General features: G+C 27.8%; 1 long non-coding RNA gene across 1 annotated transcript; it reads left to right on the forward strand.

The window, feature by feature from the left end:
- Positions 1-6,588: 6,588 nt before the first annotated feature.
- Positions 6,589-7,854, forward strand: LOC127901254 (uncharacterized). Its single transcript, XR_008053399.1, has 2 exons — positions 6,589-6,898; positions 7,524-7,854. It is a non-coding gene; the product is annotated as an uncharacterized LOC127901254 (long non-coding RNA).
- The last annotated feature ends 293 nt before the right edge of the window (positions 7,855-8,147 follow it).

Here is an 8,147-nt window from a genome sequence, read left to right on the forward strand (position 1 = left end):
CCAAGCCTCTCAAGGCTTCAAGTTCTTACAATTGACTTCCAAGGTGTCAATGAACCTTTACGAACAAGAGATTATCTCCCCAATCTCTTCACCTCAAGTGTTTCTCACACTTGTACACTCACAATTTGATAAAAAATGGAAAATTACAACAAAAACTCTCTTTAAGAGTGGATATGCAAATAATAGCTTAACAATGATTCAATTTATGATGATTTGCGTTTTGAAAGCTCAATATATGTTATATGATCTTGTTTTTGCTTGCATTTATTCTTAAAATGAAGTTAAAATGAAGTTGAAGTTGAGTTTTTATAGTTAAAGCTTGAAAACTAGCTGTTATAGGTAAATTCCAGCAACCAAGCGGTTAGCCGCTTGATTTATTTGGCTAGCCGCTTGTAACAGTGTATTACTATTATTTTTGAATTTTGCTATAGTAATAATGTTAACTAAAATTACACTTTAGCCCAAAAACATTATATAATTATACTATGGCCCAAAATGTCATAAAAATTTACAAATAGATTCAATTTCAGAATTTCTTAATAATGATTGTCATTCCAAAACTTTTTAAAATTATGATATGACCCCAAATATATTATTATTTCTCAAAGAGGTCCTTATTATAATTTAACATAATACCCATATTTTTTAAAGTTCTCAAAATGTTTCACTTTAGTCCAAAATGTTCACAAATTATAGTATGGCCTACAACATTTCAAATATTTACAAAAAGGTCCAACTCCGGAATTCAAAATAATACTTATTAAAATCAAAGATTGCAAAACTTTCCATTTAAGTCCAAAATACTCAAAACCAGAAAATACTTTATCTTATAAAAATAAAACCTTTTAGTTTATGCAAAGTAATTAATTAAATTAATCTCTTGAGCTTCTCAAATGCTAAATCAGGTATCAATTAAATCATACTGGCTTTACAAGAATTTATCGCAATAATTTGTCCGTTGAGCTCCAAACTTTATTCTTGATTTCTCCGTTGTCCGTTGAGTGTCTTGAGCTTGATTTCACTTGATTCACTTGCATAACTATTACTCTTCCAAAACTAGTGAAAATGTGAAATACAATATTTATTAAAACACTCAATACACATGTTTGTTATCATCAAAATTACATTATGTATAGCCTTTTAGGCTAACATATGATATTATCTTTATAAATTAATAATTACTAATTATCAATATAATAATGAGCTAAATTAATAGATTTTTCATGGTCACAAGGATATTAAATTATCGAGGTCCTATTGAAATATTAAAATATATTACAAGTTTAGTAATAAAAATTTTGTAAATTATTTTGAATTTTTTTAAATAGTTTCATTTATTTGTTCAAAAGATAGGGAGGGGTAAAACCCAAATCAATTTTTAAACCCCTACCTTTTCTAGGACTTGGTTCAACAACCAAATAAATATGCATAAAAACTATTCGGTCAAGCGCCCTTGGGAGAAATCATTTTGAGTGTTACATATAATTTTTTAATATTATTAATCTAAAAAATTATTACATTAAAATATATATGACAAATTGATAACATTGAAATAATTTTGTTTAGTATTCAAAATAATTATAAAATATATTATTCTATATTACTTCATTTTAGTATTATATTGGTATTTATTATAAACTTTTAAAGTCATTTTTTAGGTTATTATAATCGAAGGTATAATAGGAAAAAAGATACATATGCAACTAATTTTGAAACTAAAAGGGTTAATGTAATCATTTAAGCAATTTGATGACATATTCCCTTACCTTTTTTAAGCATAGCGTAAATCTAGTTAAATTCATTATTAACTTATGTGAGTGAGATTTTAGCCTTATACCTCTTACTTCAACTCATATAGTCGTATCGACTAAATTAGCAGACTTATTAAACCTTTTATCTTTAATGATTTATGTCTTGTGGCATTTGAAAAACTGAAGCAGTTGTTGACGTCATCACCCATCATTCAGCCTCGAAACTGGAGCTTATCATTTGAGCTTATGTGTGATGTATCTGATTATGCAGTAGAAGCAGTATTAGGACAACAAGTTGCTTACAAGGAGCTTGGACCTAACATAGATTAGGAGTACAATTAGATTCTATCAATCCTAAAATAATATAAACACAACAATTAATTTTACTAGATTAAAACACACTTTGATTGCAACTAAAGAGATAAAGCAATTAAAAATTAATGAAAGGAACTTTAAAAAAAAATCTAGAATTATTTTGAAAAACCGTATCAACGACATATAGAGGGGAAAAAATGATTTATTAATTCCTACTTGCTGTTTGCTGTGAAGGTTTGTTCTTGGTAGATTCGTTGAAGCTGAAAAGCATATATTAAAAGGGCTAATTTGACAAAAGAAATTATTAATTATCTTCTAATTGGAGTTGGCGTGCACGACCACAATTTTCCAACATCAATTTACAAAATCAATGCACAAGGATTGACCATGAATTTCTAAGTAGTGAGTGACATGACGTGTGAAGTAGATTCACGTTTGATATTCAGCGACATCTACTATGGTGGGATTTAGGGCCAGTTTAGAAATGCTGTATCTTTTAAATAATTATTGTTAGCTATACTGTAGAAGTAATGAACTGTGAAGAGAATTAATGAAGTGTTTGGTAAATTTTCTTTTTAAAAGTATAATATAGTGAAACAAATTTAGTTATAATTCGACCAAAAAATTAATATTAATATATTTATATTGATGAATTATAGTAAAAATTTATTAAAAATTTGATTTTTTTTCCAATTTGAATTAGGATCATTTTTTGTTCAGGTAATAATTTTAAGGATATTTATGAAATTGTATTAAAGGATAAAATTGATTATGAAAATTAGAATCTAATAGTTACTCATTATTTACTTTTCCAAATCAACTGTAAGAGGGTTTGATTTTGACAAAAGTGATGTTGATTTTTTTTACCAAATATTAAAATTAACTTTTAGATTTTCAAAATCATTTTTAAGACTCCCAAAAACAATCCCAAAGGGTCCTTAAATTCCCACTTTATGAAGGGGGTGACTCAAACGTTGAATTGGAATTCAACACTTACTATTCCAATATTATTGAAGCACTCAACATAACTTACAAAGTTGTCGCACTGATAAGAGAAATTTCAGCGTTATCTATGAGGTCTAGAGTAAATCCAATTTATTCCCTAATTTCAGGACCAAGAATGTCAATAAAGACCGTGATAGAGAAATCACAAATTAATTGGAGTTGGCTATAAGATAAAAGCAATGAATATATGGGGGCGAACTATAAATTATACATAAAAATCCGAATTAATTAATATTTACAGAAAAGAGAGGGAAGTGTTCGTTTTCTTGAACCGGCAAATGATAGAGATATAGTTTAGTATTAGCAATTAATTTTATGCACAATCTCATACAAGAAGTCTTCAGAAAGGAAAAAATTTCCCGTTTCTTTAGAGTTTTTTTTTTTTAAAAGAATTTCATAATTATTGAAATTAACAATAGAAATTAGAAAAGAAGGTTAGTTTGTTTACGATGAACTATATTTGAAAAACTAACTGTAAAAATAACAATAAATTAAGATTTAAAAAAAAAATAAATTTGAATTTCAAAAGTCATCTAAAATGAGATGTATATTTACTCAAAGGAAATTATTGATTATATATGTGTCGACATATATATATATGTGTGTGTGTGTGCGCGCGCGCACGCATGCGCATGTGCATGTGTCTCTATGAGTGTGTGTGTTGCGGGCTGTTGGGGGGCACGAGCGCCTATGCGGGTGTGTATGCATGCGTGGGTGTGCTTGTGCGTGCGTTTTAATCTAATTCAGAATCCTAAACTTTATTAGAGTCCAAGAAAGTTATTAAATCATGCAGTTTAATATTACTTTTTCAAACTTTAATAAATTCATAATCTCATATATATGTATATATAAATAAAATAAAATCCACAATCCTATAGGGAACAATATATTTTTATTTTAAATGTTATGAGACTCATAACATTTAATTACGATTTCCACTGTCGACATGCATTTGACCGGGCGAACCTTCTCTACAAGCTGAGATGGTGCAGCCATGGGCGGATCTAGCATGTGACCAGTGGGGGCTCAAGCCCCCACTGGCTAAAAAAAAATTGTAAAAATAAAAGAGAAAAATATTTTTATTTTCTAATTATCCCTCATTAAATTTATTAAAATAGTCACTATAAATTATAAACCCTATAAAATTTAAACTTTAACTTTTAAAAATTATAAAAACTTATATTTTAATTAAAAATAATGATAGCCCTCCACCCAAAATATTTTTTATTCTCAAAAATAAGATTAATTCTTACATTTTCTATAATAATAGTAAAGAGAACGTTTTCAGTAATGAAACTCATTAATAATCATCTTTGGAATTTGATGAAATAAATGATAGTTTGGTTGTTTTTATAAAAAATAATAAATTTAATAATATTGATGACAAGTCTATTGCATAATATTTTTAAAATATGAAATTTCGTAGAGAATAATTATAAATGTATTAATAAATATTTTATATATTCAAAATTTTAATTTTTTATATTTTACTATTATCTAATTTAGCCCCCGATAAATTATTCTTCTAGATCCGCCACTGGGTGCAGCCGCCCCCACTCAAGTCCCTCTCTTGATTTAATATTCTCTTGACATAGAGGCCCTAAAGACACGCAAAGTCTTATTTTTCTCCGTATACATTCATTTGACGGACATGCATGTATTATGCATTTGTTGACAGTTAACAAACGCCATCAAAGGGCCCAGCACCGAAAGAAAAGGTCCACATGACACAAAAGTTGTTGGAAAGTTCGTAGTACTCACGCCACTGGCCTAAACTTTCTTTATTTATATTTTAGGAAAAAGATACTAAGTACTTCAAAGTTTGATCACATAATCGCAATTATTATTAAAAATTATCATATGGACTTATTTTCTTACTTTTATGTCATTTGACTATACTGAAAACTATTATAATAAATATAAATACAATATCATGATAAATATAATAAACAAAGTAACACATATATTAAGCAAAATGTTTTTAATATTAAACAATTACTAGTTTGTCCTCACAAATTTTATTAATACTAAATCTACTATTCCGAAATTAATTTTAAAAATTATACTATGTATAATTACTCGATAAATTGAAAATCACAATTAAATAATAGTTTTCATTACTCTTGACTTAGTTCCAACGTGGTAAATTAATAATAATTAGATGACTTTATTAGATAATAACTTTTTAAAACCTCCTTATGTTTCTATGGGACCCAACTAATATATATATTAATACTTAATTGATTTCAAACTAAATACGTATGATATGTTTATAATTTTCTTTGTTGTACTCGCATAATATTTTAAGCATCTCATCGGTCATTATTGCTTTATTTATACCTTTCAAATGAGAAGTAATTGTTATATTCCATATCCTATGTTAGGAGAAATAAGAGAGAGATTAGCTTACTATATTGCCTCCAAAAAGTCTCTTCTGATGAGTTCCCAAGTAATAATATTGCCACCACTTGGGCTTAGCCCAAGTGGCTAGAGCCACTCCCTCACAAATGTGAGGAAAGCGGTTCGAGCCTCCGCAGACGCATTGCAGGGGTTTAATTTAAATTTCCTTCCTCGGAGCCTCAGAGCTTGAGTGAAGGCAGTCTTTCTCCCAGGATGAGAGTTGACTTCCCTCAAATATTTGAGAGGGTTAAAAATCTAAGCGGTGCCATATCAGAATTGATGTAAACAGGTCTCAGTATTTGTAAATATCATGAGCAATAGTTCTCATTCAAACAAAAAAAGTAATAATATTGCCATGCAATATAGTTGAAGGATTATTAAGTGATTGATTCACTCAATCAAGATCAAATCAGAATCATATCACTAAATTTGTTATTATAATACCTCTATACCTTATAAAAAAATGTTATTTTGAATTTGATATTATCTTTAGAAATAAAAAATTATTAATTATTGATATAATAATATTAGCTAAATTAATAAAATTTTCATGGTCATAAGGATATTAATTTATTGAGGTTCTATTGTAATATTAAAATATATTACAAGTTAAGTAATATAAATTTTGTAAATTATTTAGAATTTTTTTTATATAGTTTCATTTATTTGTTTAAAAGGTAGGGGAGTCGGCAAAACTCAAATCAGTTTTTAAACCCTTACCTTCCCTAGGACTTGAACTTGGTTCACCAACCAAATAAATCTGCATAGAAACTATTTGTTCAAGCGACCTTGGGGAAAATTATTTTGAATGTCACATATAATTTTTTTAATATTATTAATCTAAAAAAATTATTACATTAAAATATATATGAAATTAATAACATTGAAATAATTTTTTTGATGTTCAAAATAATTATAAAATATATTATTCTATATTACTTCATTTTAATATTATATTGGTATTTATTATAAACTTTTGAAATCATTTTTTAGGTTTCTAAAATCAAAGGTATGATAGGAAAAAAGATGCACATGCAACTAATTTTGAAACTAAAAGGGTCAAAGTAATCATTTAAACAAACCTGAGAGGTCTGATGACATTTTCCCCTACCTTTTTTAAGCATAGCATTAATCTAGTTAAATTCATTCTTAACTTATGTTAGTGAGATTTGAGCCCTGGACCTCTTACTTCAACTCATAAAGTTTTACCGACTAAATTAGCAGACTGATTAAACCAATTATAAATAGAGTTAGAAAATACTAATCTGATATCCTTCTCTAATAAATATTCCTCTATTATATAAAAAAGTTAATGGACCTTAAGATTTTTCTTCTTTTTAGTCTTGTAATGGCTATTGCTCTTCTTTCTTCTTCCGAAGTGGCAGCTAGATACCTGCTGGCTGAGACTTCCGCTAACATGCGAAAAGGTGAGCTTTCTCTGTATACTAACTTGGCGTTTTTGGAAAATAACAATAAGATTATTTGTTTTCACAAAAATAATTTGTTTGGCAAGGTACAATACTTCAAATCTCTTGATCGTCCAAATATTTTCAATATTTTTCATTTACCTTAAACACGTTGTATTTTGCACCAGTTTTTTGTATTGGTATCTGATATCAATAAGTAAAATATTTTTATGGTGTAATTTTATTTATTATAATTGTCCTTATGATTATGCTATCTGGTTGAATCTTGTACATATTATATTTCCTAATTACGTTTTAGACTCTGTGCTTTACTGAATCTAGCTATGTTGTTAATATATTGTTTCTTGATTAATATTAGTTCCAATATTGAAATAAGTATGATAGAATTAATCAATTACGCACTCATAATTTTAGTATGCTGGGTTTCGTTTCACCTCGCGACGATCAATGGTTAAATGTTTAATCTAATGATAATGTTGTTCTGTGTTTCTTATCTTAATAAATTTGTCGCCTCTTTGAGGTCTGATTTAAGAAAAAATTAATTAATAATTGTCTTATACAGTTGAATTTGATTTACAATTAATATAAATAGATAAATAAATAACACGTCGTTATACATGTGCAGCTGAGGCGACCGCAGGTTATGGAGACGTTGGCTGTCCCTATAGCCCTCGAAATAAACGACTTAGATGCCCTCCACCTCCATGAGTCCATTCCACTTCTGGGAATGGAGTGTATATAATATATAATGAATAATAGAAAAAAAAAATCAATCTGGAAATTATCGATTGAAATTTTTTTCATATGTATACTCTGTGCGTATGTATCCAAATGGATTCATAAAAAGTTAAGATATTACATTTATGCGTAATTAGCTACTCTTTCCGATGCTTCATTATATTAAAAAAAAGTTGGGTTTATTACCCTTCATTAATGACATGATAATATGATACTAATTATTTTCTTTATCATTGAATGACATGTTAAATATCACGTAACTAATTATCTGTTTCTAAATTTATCCTCTATTGCTGATAGACAGTAAACTTATTTTTCTCCCAAATACCTTCTATTATTAGTATTAGTAGTAGTAGTAAATTCATTCAGCAAATTTAAAAAGCGCTATTTTCCTACAATATTTTATAGGACTGAAGATTGAAAATGAACCGTCTAAGAAGATAAATTGAGAACAAGTTCGAGGAAATACGCCCATCAACAGAAAGTTGATATTTTTTTGTTTTTCTTTTAC

This window comes from Citrus sinensis, chromosome 3 (genome assembly GCF_022201045.2).
Source record: "Citrus sinensis cultivar Valencia sweet orange chromosome 3, DVS_A1.0, whole genome shotgun sequence".
Lineage (NCBI taxonomy): Eukaryota > Viridiplantae > Streptophyta > Magnoliopsida > Sapindales > Rutaceae > Citrus > Citrus sinensis.